The sequence below is a fragment of the Rhamphochromis sp. 'chilingali' genome, assembly GCF_963969265.1.
Source record: "Rhamphochromis sp. 'chilingali' genome assembly, chromosome: 4".
Classification (NCBI taxonomy): domain Eukaryota; kingdom Metazoa; phylum Chordata; class Actinopteri; order Cichliformes; family Cichlidae; genus Rhamphochromis; species Rhamphochromis sp. 'chilingali'.
The window spans coordinates 16682859-16704760 of record NC_137948.1 but is presented as its reverse complement, the minus strand read 5'-3'; the positions used below and the strand labels follow the sequence as shown (position 1 = coordinate 16704760).

The 21902-nt window shown below is 40.9% G+C and overlaps 1 protein-coding gene across 1 annotated transcript in view; it reads right to left on the bottom strand.

Annotated features, from left to right (window-relative positions):
- Positions 1–20067, bottom strand: part of tnrc6c2 (trinucleotide repeat containing adaptor 6C2) — a 152851-nt gene extending 132784 nt beyond the window's left edge. The window contains exons 1-2 of the mRNA XM_080879963.1: positions 19801–20067; positions 18272–18373 (exon numbers count right to left, since the gene is read on the bottom strand). The gene's annotated coding sequence lies outside the window, so the exon portion shown is untranslated. The remainder of the gene's footprint in view (positions 1–18271; positions 18374–19800) is intronic.
- Between the last annotated feature and the right edge of the window lie 1835 nt (positions 20068–21902).

Here is a 21902-nt window from a genome sequence, read left to right as displayed (position 1 = left end):
TTTTCCATGTCCCTCTTCATCCCAGCGCCCGTGCTTTCCCTCCCCTTCGTCGTCTTTCTGTTTCTGTGTCTACCCCACCTCGTCGATCTCTCGCTCCATCCCATCAGCCCCCGCCCCCCTTCTTTTACTACTCTCGGTGCGATTGTGTATGAGGCAGGTCTTGCTGACAGGCCTGGGCAGGACCGATAACGCAGGGAGCTGAACAATGGGGGAATATTGTAAAGCCTAATGGAAAGGAGCTAGAGGTGGAGGGGATCAGGGACATAAATCAGCATGCCTGGCACTGATGGGACTTTTCAACAGCCATAAGAGAGGCAATACCTCTCAGAAAAGTTCAGCAGAAGAGAAGAGAGGACCTACGTACTCTACTCTTGATTCAGAATATGAGAAGAAATAACATGAGACGCAAACACACTCACTAGGGCACGTATGCACATTTTCATGCAAACACAAACATTCATACATGAACAATGTCTGGACCTCGATGTACAAACACACAAGTACACACCATCTAAAAGCACTTTTTGAAGGTCTATATTAAGTGGGCACTGTCAATCTGTGTGCGGATGGATGGGGGTGGTGGGGGTGGGGGTGTGCAGGGTTGACTTCCATAAGCAACTGAGTGCGATAACCAGTGGGGATGGATGAGTCACATTTTACTTTTATGGTGTTCTGCTATTCACTGTGTAAAGATAATGGACGGAGCCACTTAGTAATCAGAGGAAGAATTAAAGAGCTTCTCTCATCTCCATTCTGACTCACTACAAAGCTTTTCTTATTCCATCACTTCTTACGCTCTCTCTCTCTCTTTTTTTTTAACCTGCCATCATTTCTAATTATCTAGAAATAAATGCATTGCTTCTGCATTAGAAAAAAAGATGCTGTGTGTGCTGTTTTTATCCAGTCGAAATGAGAGTGAAGGCAGAGTAGGCAGAGCGGCTGTGTGTGAAGAGGGAACAGAGGTCTGGAGAGTCTGGTGAAGTTGTTTTCAGAGGACAGAATGCGGTCATTGTGTACAAACATGATTAATATTAACCTTTAAAGAAAATAAGTTGCTAATTCCACCATTCTTGTTGTTTGGTGACTGTGTGACATCTCATATTTAGACCATTTTAGCCATGTATTTCTTAATATCTGCAATTATGAACTAAAAGAAATCACTGAAACTTCAGTGTTTACTGTAATGTGCTAAAGTCTTCAAGCCACCCCTGATTTCTTTACATTTTGCTTCCAAAAGAGCCAGCTTATAATTTTTAAAGTGGCCTTGAGGATTACTTCTCCAGACTTTCATAAGGTCTTTCAAAGTTTTTCTTCGGACACTTGCAGTCCACTCCTTGTAACTATGATTTTCAGAGGAATTTTTAAATTTTTTCAGGCCATTTAACACTGACCTATGAACCACCTTGTTGATCTATCTTTAGCAAAGAAATCAGTGCAAATTAAAAAACACAATTTGCTCACATTTCTTTGTTTGAATCTACAAAATATGCCAAAAAACAGTGCAAATGGCAAAAAGTGGTATTTCGGAACCAACAAATTTGGCATTTCCAGGTGTGCAGAGCGTCCCCAAAAAATGGGAGGACAGAAGAAGAAGCGTCAGGCCTTAAAAAAACTGCAGCACATGAGAGTCGAAACAGTTAAAAAGTCCAGCAAAGAGCCGACACATGACCTAAGATATCTCTGGTACATGTTTGTTTTTAATGAAGCTTGATCAGAGATTAAAATGACAGCTGACAGCAACAGAAGACTATGTAAAATTTGACAGCAACGCCCTAGCGAGATGTTAAAAAATCTGAACGGCTTCAGTGTTTCCTGAATTCTTTTTTATGTCACATAATGTGTGTCTTGTGTTAAGGCAACAGATCCAAAACAAAAATCACAGAAGAGAAACTAACCCCAGTACTGAAATACTGTTGTTAAATAATAAATACTAACCAAATAAAAGACTATTTGGTGGATAAGATGATAAGATAACATGTTTCACATTATTAGACCAAGCGCAATCATTTTAGCCAATTTTTTTGTGACACATATGTGACTGTGTGGAATGACAAGTCAGTTAGGAGTCCTTCATAGTTCTTAAATATCCATTAATCATTTCCCCCTATTCATATGCCTGACTCTCACACAGATAAGGGTTTTGCATGAAAGAGGAACTGGATAAGACAGGGAAAAGGGGGAGATCACAGACTTGTTAAAACTAATAAGCTGCTACAGAGCCACGTGGAGAGGCCCTGGCGAGATGGGAATTGCTGATTAAATTAAAGGCTCATTAATCAGCCCTTGACCATGACTCCCCATTCCTCTTGTTCAGCCCGTGCCACTGACTTCCCCCATTTTTTGTCTTGCGTTTCTACATCCCTCTTGCCAAGAGAGGGATCTCCCGCTGAAGGGTCAGGGTTAAGAGTCAGCAGGAGAGGGGAGGGAGGGGATTAGAGGCGAGAATACCTGGCAAGCCTCTTTTCATGATTAGTCTGAAAAAAATAGCAATCTGGTCTTCTGCCTACTTGTCTGCCTCCTGGTGAAAGTGAGTACATCCAGGGCCATCGTTTTTTGCAATGCCAGCAGTCTACCACCTCACATTTACACACAGCCACTCACTTTCTCTCTTTTTCATCCAAACTCAGACAAACAAAGCTTTGCTGGCAGCCAGCTAAATTTCTGCTTCGATTTGGCTGCGATTCTGGCAGCACTGCTGGTAAACTGTTTGGCTCACTTAGTTAAAGAGGAGCAAAAAGTGAATGAGCGATGGCTGTCGGGATGAGTAGGCAACATTGATGATGAAGTGGTTTAGAGAGCAGAGTGCCTGTTTCATAAAGGTGGTGATTATGCTGAGGTCATTAGAACCTACACATTACATCATGGCTGCCAGCAAGGGGAATCCCCTCTGGTTCACCTTAATGGAGAAAAATGTGTTTTACCCTCATTGCAAAACCAATCAATTAGTCATTCAGTCAGCCAATCAATCAGTAAATCCATCAGTTAGTCTTGAATGATCCCTTCCTTCCCTAATATGAAACATGCATTATGGATGTTGTGTCTCCTCTGATGTTCTTAGTGGAGAAAAACATCATGTCCTCATTATGGTTCAATCAATTAGTTAGTCAGATAATCATTCAGAGAGCCAATCCATCAATCAGTATTTAAATGTTTCCTATATGAAAGACAGCCTTTGTGTTTACTGTTATTGGGATGGTGATGCTCATTTTCAGTCTCGGGTTTTGTTACCTTTTTTTGTTTGTGTGTAATGGACATCACTGTTGTAATAATAAAGCTTTGTCATAATCATCACAATCACAATCATGACTTGTAAGAGTCCCGCAAAAAGTTTACTGAAAGTGCATTACATTAGTGATTTATTGTTTTTTTGGATAAATTACCATTTTAGTCACGTTGACATTGGATTTGGACTAATTATGGTGCAGAATGTGAAAACCAAGCTGAAGCGCTAAACTTGTTTCCTGAAATGAACATGAAAAATATATTTTTTTACTTATTTATCTTTTTTTCTATGAATGTTTGACATGAAGATGTCAAACTGTGTCTGTTCTTTGGATTACTATGATTAAACTTCTGCAGCAACACAGAAAAGTCACCAGCATCACAAAGAGGGCAAATTTTGCTGAATGGCTGGCCAGGTCGTACCTCTGGGTGTGTGTAGCTACACTGAGCGAGGGGTTTCCCCTAATAACTGAGAGTTCCTGGACAAGGATTCGGGCCAAAAAAGTGCACTGTTTGTTTGCAGATTTTACAACAGAAACTGTCGCTAGCTATTTTTCTGTTAATTTTATTTTTGAGTCATTTTCACAAGCATGGGTATTACCCCAAAGAAGTCACCATTTTTCTACTTAAAAAGGTGTAAAAACATGTTAATATTTTAGTTCTGTAATTTGAAAAATATAACAAAAAGTTGCAATAAAAGTACAAAGGAGGAGTTTCAGATAATCATAGCCTGTAGAGTAGTCACATGTGGTAAAGATTTGAATTATTTTAACCTACTAGTAATGTTGTTATTTACAACTTCACACAGATTTCTTTGGTCAAAAATTCCTTAAAAATAGCTCTTCTGAGTCACAAGTAAAAACTGGCAAACTTTTGCTAGCTACATATTTTATTTGGTCTAAACTTAAAAACATAAAACAAGTAATGAATGAAACAACAGTAACTAATAACTAAAGAAAATCTAAAAAATAATTTGAAATAATGAAGTAAAATGGAAAAAGAACCACAGTTTCCTGGGTGAAAAACCTAAATCCTGAAAATCCATGCATAAGACTATACTGATTACAGTGCAAACCCCTATAGGTGTCCTGGTTAAGCAGGCAACCCCTGTATCAGGGGCTATTTTCCTTAATGCGTGACATGGATTGGAGAATGCTGATTACAGTAACTTAAACTCTCACAGCTGAAGTTAAGGTTTTACACAGAGGTGACCATAACATACCAGAAAACTTTATACACGTTACAGTCTAGAGACCTTCTCAGTCTACACTACTGACAAGTGTTAATCTGTTTTCCACTGGTATCAGGTGAATGCTTGGTTAAAAAAAAGGGGAAAAAAGGGATAATCATGTATTAAAACAGGTATTCCTGTATTCTACCTCTCGCCCTGTCAGGTCCCCCTCAGGATAACCTGATAGATTTAACAGGGCTCCCTGACATATTTGACAGGGTCCCTTTCACTCCTTGGTTGCCCTATCCTAGCTCACTCCACTGTCCCCCACTCGCTCCATCCACCGGAGAGCTGGGAAGTAATGGGATCTGTGGGCTAACTGACCCCTATATATGAAAGGCGCTGACATACAAAGCAAAGAGGGAGCGGCCACTTAAAGAGGAAATGGAATGAATAAGGTGGGGGAATAGAATAGGAAGGTGTTAGCGAGGGAGAGCGAGAGAGGAAAGCAGACGAGGACGATAAGAGGAGCATAGAAAAAAAAAAAAACAAGTGCCCAGCCATGTGTGAAAGACATAATTGAAAATGTCAAAAGAAGTAAGGAATGACAGCAATGAACTGGCTGAGCATAGCAGTGCAGGCTGTCAGTGATCTACTACCTCTATCCTGAATAGATTCTCCCTTTCTCTCCTCTCCTATATATTCTCACTGTGGCACGTGCACACACAAGCACAGTTAAATAAAATGCAATATTCTCCTTTACTCATTTGATTTCATCCATCTGCTTTTTGTCTCAGTGACTCCACGTGTGTCTGGCTGGTTGTTCCCAGCAGAGCATGTGGGCGTGCAGCCACACACTGCTAGCTAAAGGCTCCTATGTGTGTATGTGAGAATATGCATTTAGATGGATTTAAAAGGGAAATGTGAACACGAGATCAGCACTTGACCCTAATGTCAGCTTTACCGCTTATCCTCACTTCTGCCCTTCTCTTCTTCATGAGTCCACCTCCATTCCTCAAACAATCATCTTTTTCATCTTTCAGGATGAAGACCAGATTTGTGTCGCCCACATTTGCCATTGATGATGATATGTATGCACGACTTGTAATTCAGCAAATCTGCCCACCCTCAGGTGTTTTATCTTATAATAGAGGAGGTTGGGGGGTCTTTGTGGGCTTTAGATGTGTTGTGGGAGACCGTAAAATGCCACTTAAGCAATATCATACAAGAACAGTAGCTATAGGTGTGCAGGTATGTGTAAGAAAAAAACCTTCATCATTTAAAATGCTTGTCACATTTAGGCGTAAGTCTGTAGTTTTATAATGGAATGAAGCAGAAAATATATATTTTTAAATCTATATGAATATTACACCAACAATATTATTTATCAGCTAAATTAAGAGTACTGGCAGCATATAAAGAACATTTCCATTCTTCCTTTTAAAACCAAATTACACCAAAGCTTCATGTGCGAACTGAGCTAGCATTTGGATTAACAGCAGGGGAGCATTTAAGTTCAAGTGTGTCTCCTAAAAATGATAAAAATGCATTTAGAGTAAACAGGAAACATACCCAGCTTGAAATCAGACGTCTTAGCCTTCATCCAAAATCTTTGTGGTTCAATGCCAAAAAACCAGAATGTGGTTATGATCAGGATAGCCAGAGGTCCAATAGCAGTTCAGCCAGATCCTCTCATACAAAGCAGGAACTATTCATTATATTATTGCCAAAAACGCAAATGGTATGTTTTGTATTTTTTAATACAACAATTTTATTAGGTTGTGCTCAGCCAGCCACAAGACATCCATTGAATATACAAAGAATTACATCTTTTAAAATGCATTAAACACTTTTATTCTATTAAAATGTACATCTACATATAAATTAAATTCCTGTCTTATTTTGTGTTGCAACTTATTGAACATACGTATAAAGGCCTCTGAGCCGTAATGGTAGCAACAGTCAACCCTCTGCCCTTCCAGTGTAAGCAAAACATAAGTTTGCAAGGTATTTATGAAATGCATTGCCTGTTAGTTCAGTAGGATAAAACAGAATGACTGATAATATGTTATGAGAAGTTTTGAGAAGTTTGTAGAAAGCGCAGCATGGCTGATGTTCCTGAAGGACATCGAACACACAGCAAGGTAAAATACAGGTATTTGAGGTTTGAACGACAGCCAATCAGTGTCATCTGGATATTCTGGATATTTAAGCTGCATCGACACTAATGCACCCACATACCATCAGAGAAGCAGACTTTTGAACTGAGAGCTGATAAAAAGCTGGATGGCCTATCTCCTCTTTAGTCCAGAAGACGCAACATCCATGTTTTCCAAAAAAGAACTTCAAATTTTGATTCATTTGACCACAGAACAGGTTTTTACTTTGTTTTACTACATGTTAAATGAGCTTTGGTCAAAAGAAAACGGCTTTTCTGGATAATGTAGATGTATGGCTTCTTCTTTGTGTGGATGGCATGGTGACCTGTGTTTGCAGATCACAATTTCTATTAGTGTTTTTGAGCTCATGCAGCGAACTCCGTGACAGAATCACGTCTGTTTTTAAAGCAGTACCACTCGAAAGACTAAAGATCATTCAATATCGATATTACTTGGTGATACATTTTATATTTGGCCTTATATTTGGCCTTACACCTTGTACACAGAGATTTCTCCTGACTTTCAGATTCTTATGATGATGTGAAGATGATTTTACACTGCCGAAATTGTTCCACAATTTGTAGACGCAGTTTTTTGTAGACTGGTGAACCTCTGCCTGGCTTTACTTCTACAATCTCGGTCTCTCTAAGATGGAAATTTTATAGCCAATCATGTCACCGACCTGTTGCCAATTAACCTAATTAGCTGCAAAACAGCTGTTTCTTTTTAGTACCACTTTTTTTTAGTGGTAATAGTACCACTAGAGCCTTCTGTTCTCCCTTTCCCAGTTTTTTTGTTTTGATGTGTTGCTGCCATGAAATTAAAAAAATCAACTAACATTTTTCATGAAATGTTAAAATGTCTCACATTTGTTTTATTGTGATTAAAAAATGAGTTTATGAAATTTGGAAATTGGTGAATTCTGTTTTTGTTTACATTTACACAGCACGGGAAATTTGGGGGAAATTGTCATTTAAAACATTCCATAATTATTTAAAACTACCAACAGATTGTAAAGAAACAACAATGTCATGCTGTGTTAAGAAGATATCAACTGAAGTTAAACAATTTCTTTCACAGTTAGGCTGCTTTATGTTTTATTTTTGGAGCAACAAACATAGATAGGACTTAAAATACTCTACATTCTTTCATTTTGTTGGTAATGAACGCGTGTAAATAACTTGAATTTTTGTTTTGTCATAATAACTGCATTATTGTGTAAATAGAAAAAAACCCACACGGTGTTATCGAGACAAAAATGCAAAGTTAAAGCACCAAATAATCATAAATAGTCATGAAGAAAGGCATTCTGAGCACATTCTTATTCACAGTGTTCAAACATATTTCAGCATGCCCACTGGTAAAATGCTGCCCCCTGGAGGTGTTTGTTTCAAATTCTGTAGAGGGTAATTACAAAAAGTACCTTTAAAGTTTGTATCTTTGTGAGATCATTTATAGTAAATGCTGACCATAACATTTCTCTGCTGTTATCTTACTTTATTTAATTTAAAACATTAAGTATTGTAAAGTGAAGGGAACAAAAGATGCTGACAAATTTCTATATGGTATGTTCTATATGAACATTTTGCAACCTGGCAGGTACTTTCATGTATTGTTAGAAAATGGATTTGCTACTGCAAATGAGCTCTACATCATATCAATGTGCATATTTGATTTGTCAGTTAATTAATACAAGATGAAGAACTGGATTATAGATAAAGACTACAAATATTTAAAAGACCGTCCAATCAGACGTCACCATGAATATTCATCCTGTATAGGGTTCAAGAACTTCAGTTTCAGGACAGCAACATAAAGATGTGTGGCCATTTAGGGAACGTGCGGTTTCTTCAGTCATCAAAGCAAAAACAAGTCCTGAATTATCACTTCTCATTAATATCTGCACCAATTCCATTTTGAAGGAGCTAATTTTTCCTTGGAAGAAAAAACATTTTCTCAGCACCATTAATTAAAGAGAAAGCGGGGGCTGTACGGTCGTATGGAGATGTGAGGATGTAATTTGCATAGCTTGATGACATGGGTGGAAATCACTATGATACATATAGGCTTTCCGAACAGTCATGAATATTCATTTATTCCGTACGCCACCAACACAGCACATCAAAAATAGATGTGCAGGGTGGAAAACGATCTTATCAGAAAATCCACGGGTGACATACAACGTTCGGCTGCGGTCCTTCACCATGGAGAATCTGCTCAGTGATTTTAAGTTCATTGAGTTCAGAGTGTTGGTGTAAGCCGGTTTACACAGCCATTTGATAACAGAGCTCAACAGAAATGTCATGTAAGTCTTGTGTGAGAGATATCAAGACCCCCTGCTGTAAAACATGAAACTCCAAAAGACTCACTGCAGAGCAGCATACTCTAACTCGCCTATTTAGGGAAGAAGCAAATGCCACTGTGGCTCTGTGAGACAGTAACGGACTATATCCTGCAGCGAAACTGAAGGTGAACAAGGTAGCTCATCCTTGTTTCTTTTTGTTGCCAGTGGGAATCGGTTTTACTTAGGTTGTAATGCCGCCCTCTGAAAAGAGGGAATGAGAAGGAGAATGTTGGAGGGAGGGAGTGAGGGAGGGAGGCAGCGGCCAGGCAGTGAGGGAGCAAGAGAGGGAGGAGGAGAGGAGGCAAAAATGGCTGCAGGTTATGGGGAGTTTATTTAAGACTCAAATTAAACATCCAGAGCAAAGGCGCCAACAAAAATTAAACCTTAATGACAAATTATTACCCCTATATTAGCAACTCACAAAACAGAAGGAGAGGGGGGTTCAGAGGTTCAGTGTGCGTGCGTGTGTGTAAGGAGGATATTTACTTGTGGTCTTTTGTGTTGGTGCTGAGATGATGTCAAAGACCGTTATGACCATATGAAAACGTTACAGAAAAAATACAGTTTGTATTACTTTGCTTATGCAGCTTGTCTTAAATGAGTCTCAAAACCAAATGGAGCCAAATGAAAAACATGAAAATGTCAGTTTAAAACACTGTAGCTGGGATTTGATGCAGAAATATTTAGTTTTAGTCTTCTTTTCATTTGCTTTGTTTTGGTAATCCTACATATATCTCATGCTATAACTGGAATGCACTATTGAGAGTAGTATTATGTATGTATGCGAGGATGTGTGCTGGCATGCGTGTCTGATCGTGTGCCCAGTTGCATCAAGTTCACCAGCATCCAAGCAAACACGCGAGTGCATCGACACAAAACAGAGCCAGGCAGCGAGGCAACAAGAAAGAGTGCCGACACAGCAAACAATGCTGTGACCAGGGACAGCCGGTAATGGGATAAGTGGCGGGTTGCAAATGTGTCAACTGGAGTGTGAACGCCATGTTAGGTATGCAAATGAGGAGGAAAACCTATTGGCTTGGAATGCATGGCCCATCTATTCCGCAGCCGCCAGCCACACTGATACAAGACTTGTCAGAGATGGCCTGTGGTGGTTCCAGCAGTTTACACTATAAATTCGAGTTTATGGGTTATTGATTCCACCCTAGGAAAATTAATTCAATATATCACTTGCTGTAAACTAAATGATAATAAAAATGCCCTTCTTTTCCAATATATACTTTACTGTTCCTCCACCTCCAAAGGGAATTTTTATTAACGCAGGCACCATACAGGGCAAAAATAAACAAAGCTTAGGGTGCTCATTAGCCGACTGCATAATACTGCATCTCAGTTCAGATGTGGCTGTATCTCAATAAACTACAACTACTGATGAAAACAAAAATAGAAACAAACATGGATGAGTACAGAGGGATCTGAAGGGACCGGCATTGCTGCACAGCTTTGCAGACAGTTTTCTATATGTTGTAGCTGTTTATTGTCACCAGGGGGCAGTGTCAAATTTTTTTAGAACAACCAGTTTGTGGGAGAAGAGCTAAGTGGTAACACACGAAGCGCTGAAGTGAAACACTGTACAAAGTGTCGAGTGCAGCCACTGTCTGTGCCTTTAATGCTGCTTTTCTTGCACTTCTGTCTATGTGTGGTGACTTTACTGTCATCCCCTGACACTTTTGAACAATCAGCTTTTAACCTTAGCAGCCCCGCTCAAAAGCATGCTGTCTTTATGGTCTTTTTTTTTTTTAATTATTAAGAATCATAATTAATAAAATAAACATTGTGCTGTATACTTAAAACTAACTGACACCATAAACACAACTAGAAAGCACTGAGGATCACTTTCCTATCGACTTGTATACAAAGCGACTTCTTTTTGCAGTCAACCGTCGCCTCGCTGATGACCAATAGAAAGAATGAGGTTTTTAGGCACGTCCTCAGTGGCTTCTCTTTTCAAACACGTATCCATCTGTTATAGACAGCGTATGGCACTGACACCGCTTCTACACTATCCTCTGGATATACTGCACTGCATGAATTGATTTTCTTTTAAGAAAATCTTTTGAGCACATGCTGCTTTTTACAAACGGACTGGATAATTTATAAGCAGGTATTTAACATTATCTAATATATGACAAGTTCAAGACCAAGCTAGTCATTCTTTTAGCGTTGGAGGAGTTTAGCAGTGGAGCTTTGGCCCACTTACATCCAAAAAGATATTCACTCAATATGCTTGAGGGAAACTGCTCCAAAATCAAATTCAGTTGTCAAGTTTCAAAGTAAAATCAGAAATAAATAACACAAAAAGCCACCAAAAACATAATTATACTGATATGCCTTTTTCAAAATCCTCTTCTTCTTGTATGTTTTTATGCTCCTGCATGTTTCCTACATGTTCCTGCATGTATTTATTTATCTTGTTGATTTGGTGCACTTTCAACCAGAAAAATTGTTTTTTCCGCTTTGCACATTAAACGATGAAACGGGGCTCGTGGCAGTAATTGCATGCAGTAACTTACAGAAAAAGGACACAATTTATGGTGAATGCAAAGGCAAAAACAAAGACAAAAGTGACCCGCAGCAGAACTGAATAACATGCCAGCATGCCTGGAGTTTCTTTGAAGAAAAGTCAGGAACCCTTAAGGTTCAGAAAGGAGAAAAACCTGATTTCTGTTCCTCTGCATTTTTCTTTGTCCTTCTAGCCCTCCCTTCTCCTCCTTCCCTCCTCCCCCCTTTTTTCTAATTTTCCTGAGGACGGAGGTGCCTGCCTGCCTGGCACATGACATTGATTTCCATCAGTGCTTGGAAATAACCTCAGAGCCGTTGCCAGGGCAACCCGCATCTACCTTTTTGCATTTTTGCATATTGCCACTGAGGGTTTTTTCCTGGTTTTTTTTTTTTTTTCTTTCACTGTGTCGGCCGCAGCTCGCAGTAAGCGAGGATGACAAATGCTTCCAGGTAGAGAGGCGATGGCACGGGATGGAGAAGCAGCATGAGGAGGGGGGTGTTGGAAGAGAGAAGTAGAGAGAAGCGGGTGGGTGGTGGGTGATATAAGAAGAGGGAGTGCACAGAGATGGATGGCTATGCCAGGCGAGAGCAGCCAGGGCCGTGGATACTCTGGCATGAAATGTGTGTTGGGGGAGAGGGTTATTGATGTCTCCCAGTTGGGGACTGGGGGGGGAGCCAAGAAGGAGAAGACAATAAAACACCAGAGAAATGACACCAATGGACTCCTGCCTCCTAATTAACCACATAAAGGACACGCTCAGATATTCAAAGAGAGAAAGAAGAAAAATGCATGCAGAGGGTTGGAATGAAAAGTGAGAAAAGAAAGGACAAATCAAACCAGAAAGATGCTACTTTCTTACTAGCATGAAGCATCTGCCACACCAACATCTGTATGTGGTGCAGGCCAGCACGCCACTGCCACTCACCACGTGTAAGAGACTGTTGTCGCTGTGTGTTAATATGCATATGCATGTATTGTTGTGTGGCTATCACGAGTGGCTTTCTTACTTTGGTCATCAGTTCAGCGGAGTAGAGACCGAGGCTTCCTTGTTATTTTGAGGGTTCCTTCAAATTTGTATGTGCACGGGAGCATGGGGCGTGTGAATGGATGCGTGGGGTTGGCTATCAAATCACCGAAGTGTGTCATGAGAAATGTTGATGCACACACAGAGAGAAAACGAGAGCGAGGGAGGGCGAGAGAGAGGCCAAGCTACCTACTCCGACGTTTGCCTCCTGATTTCTCTTCCCTGTATCAACAGCCCAGTCAAAGCGCAGCCAGGGGGAAAATTAATTTCTTATTACCTGATTATATTATTGGGTTTCGCTTGGAGTGTCTGTTAAATATTCTATATCAGCATTCATGCTGGGTATAGCATGGTATAGAGGACTGTATTGTAAAGAAGGGCTATGGGCCGAGCGGGGCAGGCCAGCAGCACGAGCCTGAGTTTGGGGCTGTAATCGTCTGAGACATGCCTTCTCGTCCTGGGGAATAAAGACTGGCGGTGGCAATATGCTGGCAGAAAGCAATTTGCTCGAAAGCTATTCCCTCCACCGGACACACACACCCCTGCATGTGCACACTAAGTGCAAAGCCTAGCCGAGTTTCAGTCGGGTAAAGCACTCACCATCATACACATTTTCTGGCCCTCACTTGTACACATACACAACTACAAATACGTTTTTTTTTCATTTTTTTCAGTAAAATAAGTGTCATCCATCCAGCCCTCAAATTTGCCTTTACAGAGGATTTCAGACATGACCAGTAACTCGGTGCACTCTGGCATCTCCCCATGTTGCACAAACACTAACTGATAGTGGAATTTAGAGGTCATCACATGGAGAAAATGAAAAATAATACACAGAACACTGCAGCGGCAGCAGCCAACAGTATATAGACTAAAACAGATCGACATTTCGGGTGTAAATCAAGCTCTCATATATCCCGATAAGTCTTGGAGGAGGTACGGTAAACAAAATTGATCATTACAAAATTCATGAGGTCCAGAAATCCTAACTTGGGCCTCTTTCCTCCTGGAGGGCAATGTTATTATTTTTTACCTCATTCCTTGCAACAAATCTACACACCATGTGGCTCGAAGACTCAAGAAAAGGGCAAATTTGCATACCCTCCATAAGGAAGAAAATCTGATCATATAAATGTAAATAAGGTGAGCTTAACTTATATTTTCCTTGAGAAAAACTGTGAATTGATAACATGAGTGAGCAGCAGGCAAAGGAGCGGTGGATGGAGTGGAGAAGGTTCCAAGGTGCCTGTGGATCAGTATATATATTAATACTGGGGACCAACAGTAGGGAATTAGTTTGTTTTTGGAGGGGTTTTTGGCCTCAAATGCTACAGCTGTGGACAAACAGCACGAGGCAATGGTGCAACATCAGGAGCACAACCATGTGCCTTCTGAATGTTTTACTCTGATAGGCAGTTTTTTAATGTTGCATTATCATTTGTTCTTTAATCGGTCGAGTACTTATTCTGAAACATTAAATGTACTGTTACAAATAACACTAAATACTATATAACCCTACACTGTGCAGCAAATAAATAACTAATATACATCATTGCATTCAAAATGGTTCTTGGCTTGTGTTAAATCACAAAGCTTTGTTTCTTTGCATAACTTCTAATTGAAACTTACAGTGAGGTCAAATATTGTCTATAACCAACTGAGTAAAAAGCATCGGTCACTAAAACTGAAAACAATCAACCATAAACTACAATGACTGGCAGATAGATGGTGACAAGGGAGGCTGTAGCAGTTAGCTTTCTGCTAGGCTACAACACAACTAATTTGAGTCACTGAAGTGAACCTTTAGGGTTTTCCAATAGGTGGTAGTACCTAGTACCAGGTATTTTTTTAGCACATACTTGACCAGGGTTCGCCTTGACATCCTCCTTTGTCGTAGCGTTTATGTTGCATACAAATGACTAAAGCAGTTAATTTCACAGGCAGACAAGTAACAACCTCAAACAACCACTCACTAACCACTTTTTGCTAGGGACCGGTGGGGTGTGTGTGTGTGTGTGTGTGTGTGTGTGTGTGTGTGTGTGTCACCAACTCCACCTTCTGGGCAATGGCACACTGCCAAAGTGCTAGCTTTAACACCAGGCTTCATAAACCAGGATGACATCCTCTTGGTTATATCCATCTTTTATATACAATCTTTGCTTTAAACATTACTAATTCAGTTTTTGTTTAGTTTGGGTTTGGGTTTTTTTGGTGCTGCACAGTGCAACAGCCCCTTACCTACAATGTCTTCTGGACAGTATGTTGGCTCCTCCATGTTTTCCTCTCTCTGTCTTTTCCTGTGCATCTACAACTCCAGGTGTCCATGCTGTAAATTGACCTATTGATGTAGATTACTGTAGCTACTGAAACCAATATGCTTTCAATATACTAGAAAAAGGGAAAACACAGTGCCACAGTGGTTAGCACTGATACCTTATAGCAAGAAGGTCCTGGGTATGAACCTCCCAAAGACATGCAGCTAGAGGGATTAGCTTAATTGGTGATTCTAAAATGCCTGTAGATGTAAATGTGAGCATGAATGGTTGTCCGGGTGCGACCTGCCCAGGGTGCAAGCAGCCTCTTGCCCTATGGTAGCTGGCTCCAGTTAAGTATTCTCTTAACCAAGGCTAAATCACTTCACTGTTTTATCAGCTCACTATATTTATGTAAAACTACATATAAATATTTTTTTTTATCTTTTAAAGTTTTGTCTTTCTTGTCCTTAAACTATATCTAAACAAATAGAGGTTTTTTTGCTGAGAACTAGACTTCTCCAATGACTTCTCATTGAGATCAACAAAAGCATCTGACTGCTTCATTTTAGTTAATATACTGTATTTTGCTGCAAGGCACAAATGCTTCCAGACTGAATGTAATTGTGACAGAGAAAAGTTCATGGCTGAGAAGACACAAGACAAGCATTCTATTAGTCTGCTCGGGGACACGCTGCTCTGCCTACAGAGAAAATGAAAGGACAATCTCTCTGGCTGTAGGCGCACCGTGGGCTCAAATCTGATTATGTTCCCCACCTATTGTGACTCAGAATTTGATCTTTTCATTTCTGTCAAACAAACAATCTAATTTTCTTCTTATTTTGACATACAATGAAAACATTAGACGTATGCAACATACTCTAAGAGCAACACAAGAAGAAGAAAAAAAACAAAACAGGTTTGGGCTTTCATTTTCTCTCTGAGCAGTACGAGCTACAGACCAACACAATGTGATTCATATTATCTTGACCTCGAAGGGGGTTTCATTACAGTGAGACTGCGAGGATGCCAACTCGGTCAATGGTGCATGAAACTGCCTCCTTTTATTGGCATGGCATTCAATCAGCTCCTCTTGGGTATATGTCCTTGGCTTTGCAGTGGGGCCACCTATAATAGCGCTCCATGCACCTGCCCACATCTTACTACCCCTTTTAATGCCTTTCCCCCGCAACCGCACTTCCATTCCTGCATAAATATAATCAGCCCTGTCAAGAAAACCAGAACCACTTGCTCTCTTCCTCTATTGTTTCTGATGGTTTATGCAGAGCAACCAACGCTTTCTCCTCTCAATTCCTCCCCATGTCTTTGAATTCAACCAGAGCTGGCTCGATGCCAGCAGATCCTCCCCCAGCGTTCCTGCTTGCACTGTTTAACCCTACAGCATGCCCACCTGCCTATACATCACCCCTCTTTCATCTCTTGGACAACTATCACCCTCAACTAGTAATAGCAAAAGGAGAATAAAGCAGGGGAAAGATGCCGTTTAGGAATTTATCCATTCAGACTAACAGTAACAAGGATTCAGGTAATTATTCATGCAACTGTAGGTTTGTTGCAATCATTGTAAGACCAAACTGAAGAACTATAACTGTAGGTCTAGGTGACTTCTGTCACAGCAACAACTTATTTCTCTGAAAAGCTGAAAATGTTCTGGGGAAGCAACGTTTTGTCTGTCACCCAGTCCACAGGGAACAGTCTATCTGCCACAGAGTGGAGGGATGGCCACACGACAAGCCATTTTATTACACAGACACCGGGTTTACTGTTTTCTCGCAGCAGCCTGGCAGCGGTTGGTGGAAATACAACTGACTTGGCATGCCAAAGTACCTTGAAGGCTGGTCTATATTTCATTGTCAATTGCTTTGGTTATCATGCAGTGTGCATTCATTCACATTCTGCATCAGTGTGAGCTTTAAATTATGTGCTAGTCAGTCAGCCCCATTAAACCCCAAAGCAGTCCCTGGGCAGCCCTTTCGTCTCCTCTATTTTTTCCCCACTGCAGCACTAAACAGCAGCTCCCACAACACTGACTCCAGCTAAACAACCTTTGCATCCCTGGAGAGGTATACTTTTTCTTGTCTCATCTACACTGGTGACTTTAATGAAATGTGCAGCTGTCTTTAAATCAAAACACGACCAATTTGCATACGGACCGGGACGGGACAGTGGACACTCCCCTCCGTCCTGACCACGTCAGAGCTGGCTGCGATCTAAGCAGATGAGCACTCTGATGTCTGAGCAGTATGAAGGAGACAGCGAGGAGGGGTTGGAGGAGGAGGAGCAGGAGACATAGAAGGTGTGGATGGGGGGTGAGGGGAGGGAGAGGTGGAGTAGGAGGGGCGGGAACATGGCTGGAAACAAGAAAAATCTAAATTAAACAAACAGATGGATGTGGCACATTTGCATACATCAACAATAAACAGGGGTACTATGCTTCATGTCCAGCAGGGCTCAAGGGTAAACCGGGCAGAGGATTACAGAGAGCGCTGGTCTGTGTACACGTATTTGTTTTGGTGTAAATAAGTTTGCCGAATCTAAAGGTGCTGATTAGCCCGGGGTGAGCTGGATGCCACGCAAAACAACTGTCAGCATGCACAGCTTTAATAAATGCAAACGAACAGCGAATTAATTACCGGCAAATTACCTTGCATCGATTACTCTGAAGGCGCTGCGGAGCGAAGCAGGGGATGTGGGAGCTGGGCAACGGGTAGCAGCCTTTTGTTTTGGGTGTTTTGCGGCTGAGGACTGAGGAACAGGCAGAAATAAGAGAGTTCTCTCCTGTTGTGTGTGTGTGTGTGTGTGTGTGTGTGTGTGTGTGTGTGTGTGTGTGTGTGTGTGTGTGTGTGTGTGTGTGTGTGTGAGATTTTGGGACTGAGACAAGCAAGCAAAGTAGCCACTAGTGCCTCACCAGTGCAGACGGGCGTTGGCTCGCTCAATGACAAACTTACCAGGCAGATGGTAAACTGGCTGAGTGGAAGTCTATGTGGTTGGCGTGCTGGTTGTCTGGCTAGACCGGTGGCTCATTGGCTGTCTGGCTGGAAGAACTCTGCCTGGTAACGACGGAGCCAGTGAAGGAACAAGGAAGCCTGTGTTTTTGAACCCTGCTTTTCTTCTCTCTGTTCCTTCTCTAAATCTGGCTTTGACTCTTCTTTGTTATTTAGTATTTGTTTACACACAAAAGTATATCCTGTCGTGTGGAAAAGGCGGAACGGTGTCTTATCTTTGTTGTTAAATGATCAACATGCAACGTAACCCACCTGTCTGTGTTCCTACCAACGGGCACTAGTGATGTGCCGCATTAGAGCAGTATGGCTGTGGATGAAGTGCAGTGATATATTAGGTGATATGATCCAGCTGAGACACATTATGTACCTGCTCTTAGAGTTGGTGGGAGTTTCTATATTTCTAAAGCACTGTGATGGAGGGGAGTCTGGCTGCCATTTGCTTTATCAGAATTAATCAGTTCAGAGTTACAGTGAAGCCTTTTTTTTTTCATCCCTCTGAAAGAGCTCTCAATTATTATCCAGCCTCACTGAAAAAAAGGCACACATTCATACCTTGTCAAACTCCAGCTGCCCCATCACCGCCGTCAATCCAGCCGACACTTCATCAGTGAGGCACAAGCCCAGCCGGCCACCTGCAGATGGGCCGCTCGCTGACTGAGAGAAAGCAGGAAAACATATTTCACCATCACTTGCTGTCAAATTTAAACACACATCAGATCTGCTTTGGTTGATCTTACATAGCTTCAAACGATGCCGTGTAGCTAGTGTTGTCGAAAGCCTAATTAATTCAGGCCTCCCACAGCTTTACAATGTGACACTACACGTTGGCTCGTTGCCTGAACTGAGCATTGGTTGTCTGCAAAAACACAATGTAACTCAATATGTGTTGCATCAGCTATCCGCGGAAAATACTCAGAAACATAAAGCAGCCCCAGGGGCTGTCTCTGCTGCTCTTGTGACTTATTTGTTAGGAAACAAAGCCTGTGATGAGCGATGGCGGTGATGATGATGATGATGATGATGATGAGTCAGAAGTCTTTCTGAAGTGCTGAGCAGGACGTTTCCAGCAATCAGTGCCAGCAATGAGCTTTGTTTGTTCAGATGATCAGAAACATCCTGAGCTGCCATTCAGTAAAGACTGTGGTAAGCTCCTGACACCAGATAACAAACGAACAGATGAAGGCACGAGGGCAGTCCAGAATCTATACATTTCAGTATAGATTCAGTAAATATGGTTAGTATATTGCAGTTATGGGGTGGCTGTAGCTCAGAAGGTAGAGCAGGCCATCTACTGATCGTAAGGTTAGTGGTTCGATCCCTGGCTCCAGTCTACATGTTAGGTAGAAACAGTACTTGTGTGATTGGATGAATGTGGCATGTTGTATAGAGCACTTTGAATACTCCAGGAGAGTAGAAAAGTGCTATATAAGAATCAGTCCATTTACCAATACTTATTCAAAATCATAATATACATTTCTACTAAAACAGACATTACATTAAATGAGAAATGCAGACCGGCAAGTAACAGGGAGCAATAAGGATATCCTCAGCTAAGCATTTTATATAATAGTACAATACAATACAAATAAGTAGAGCAAAGTCAGGTTTTATAAATTCCCCACGGATACAGAAACAAAAACAAAACAACCTTGTAAGCTGGATGTGTAAAAGTGAGTTGACTTACCTATCCATTCACTAATCTCTCAGTTTAGTTTTATTCTTTATTTTTACCAGGACCATGCATAAGAAAAGTGACTCTCATAACAACAACATTTGCTACTACCTAATTTCAGACCCTAGGCAGGCACAGCATTTCACAAAGCTAGGTCGCTGGATAACCCTCGTGCAGCCAGTTAGCATAATTGAAATGACACAGATAAATATATATATTTCTGTTTTGTACGAAGCTTATGTATTTTGGTTCAAATGATCCTTATATCAGTGTATGAAATAGTCTAATCACAAACAGTACAGCAGAAGTCTACTTTTATTTATGTCTGTTGCACATACAATGGCGCAAATGTATAAATTAGATGGTTGGCAAAACTTAAGATGGAAAAGAGAAATAAATAAAAACATACCTGATGCAGAAACTCCCTTTTTTCTTTTTTTCAGTGACAAGACTTCAGATGAAATTCCTCCCTCTCCTCCCACATCCTGCCACTCTTCCTCTCAACCTCCGAACCAACCAGGCCACAACAGTGTTTCGGTCATTATTAACACCATGTTTTCGTCATCTTACTCATATTTTGAAAAGAAGTTGGCAAAAGTTTTAATCCACCTGCACCAAACTGCATTAGCAACATTCAGTTTCTCTTGTCATTAGTGCCAACAGCTAGCCGTGCTAACGTTGGGTTTGCCTGCTAGCGGCACTCCTGCAGTAATGCAGTGGGAGAGGAGGGCAGCTGTCCTCCTGTCTCCAAGGCTGTCATACAAACATTGCTGGAGAACTGCACCTATCAATAGCCACAAAGGAGAAAAACAGCTGTGTGCAGCAGCAGCACTTTGGTAATGTGTTTGCACTATACAATATAAAATATGTATCATGGACCTCATTGGATATTGATAATTTCCACTCCCAAAAGAGCAGAGACAGGCCTTTTTTTGCTTGTTTATGCTGGTGAATTTGAGATCAAAACACAAAACAGTGATAAAAACCTACTTTGATTTCATAATATTTATTATAGGCACACAGAACATGTAAGATATATCTCATAAAAATATCCCAAAATTGAATGTACGGTATATATCCTAAAGTATCATCAGCACAGTGAAATGATTGGTTCCTTTCCATTAACATATATTGCTCTGTGTGTTATGTTTTCATGCTGGTTTCTTAATCCTGATGAAGGCCATGTGGTGAAACATATCAGCTTGTTAAAGTGCAGATGCTTCTAGCAAGGCACTTGGCATTGCCAAGTTGTTTATATCTTTGGCTTAGACAGTCTATTTCTGTGACATAAAATAACCAGCTTGGCTTCACAGCAAATCTGCTCTGGTGTCATTAAATGTAAACACTCTGCTTTACACTTGCTTAGTAACTGCTGCTTAGTGATTCTGAAAGTTTAGTTTTAGGCAGTCTGTGAAAGGCCACCTCTTGCCCACTTTATTTCTCTGATGTACGATTTCCATTGGAACGGCTAACTGTAGGAGACGAACGGCAGCAGTGAGAAAGTACAGATGTCAGTTTACATGCACCAATAAATTGGTCTGCCTCTGCTAGCCAGTGAATCTGGCACTGTCATAGCAGTGTCAGAGATGTCATTATCACTCACCTTCATGGCTCCGGGTGGCTGCCAGGGAAACTGTTTAGACAGAGGTGTCAAAGTTACGCGAGTTTTCAGTAGATACTGATCTTTCTGCAAATTTCATTGTCTCTCATTGACATTTGTCATTTGTCACCAGAGCGGCGTCGTCCTCGGCAAAGAGGACTTTCAAACCGAGGACTGAATCTAACACAAGAGACGGCTGAAAAAGCACCAGCAGGAGCTGGAACGTGTGAAAGGATGACAATGACCTTCGACAAGCAACGGTGTCAACACGTTACAATCGACAGAATAGTTGAGAAAGTGTGAAAGGAGGTGTAAATGAAAAGCCCTATTAAACCGGTGCTATGTGGGCATGGTGTGATGCCGCTGCAAAGACATATTTCCTCTCAGTTGGATTTGTTTTGTGAATGCGGTGCTTGATGGTCAGTATATTACATGATTGAAGGCTATTAGGAACTGCACTCAGAAAAGGAAATTATTTCTTTTTGTCAGTACCTTTATCATAACATCACAATGACTGACTCGGCTCAGAAAGCATATGTGCGACCTGGTGTGCTTTATATCCACCAGAAAAAAGTTAGTCATTTAGAGATTACTTCATTAACAACACTCAGTGTCATTTCTTCAATTTAAATAGAGTTTTTTGATTTTTTTATTCTTGCTTTGCACAGTTTGATAAGTGAAAAACAGTAACAACAGTACAACAATATAACAATATAGTTAGTGATATATTTAACTCTGACTTCAGAACTGCCGCAGGGTCAACAAGGTGCCAGAAATATTCTTCAGAGATTTTGATTCATAGTCACGTGACATCACCTCGTGGTTACTGCAGATTTGGCTGCACATCCATAATATAAATCTCTTGTCCCAACACATCCCAAAGCTGGATTGAGGTCTGGTGACTGTGGAGG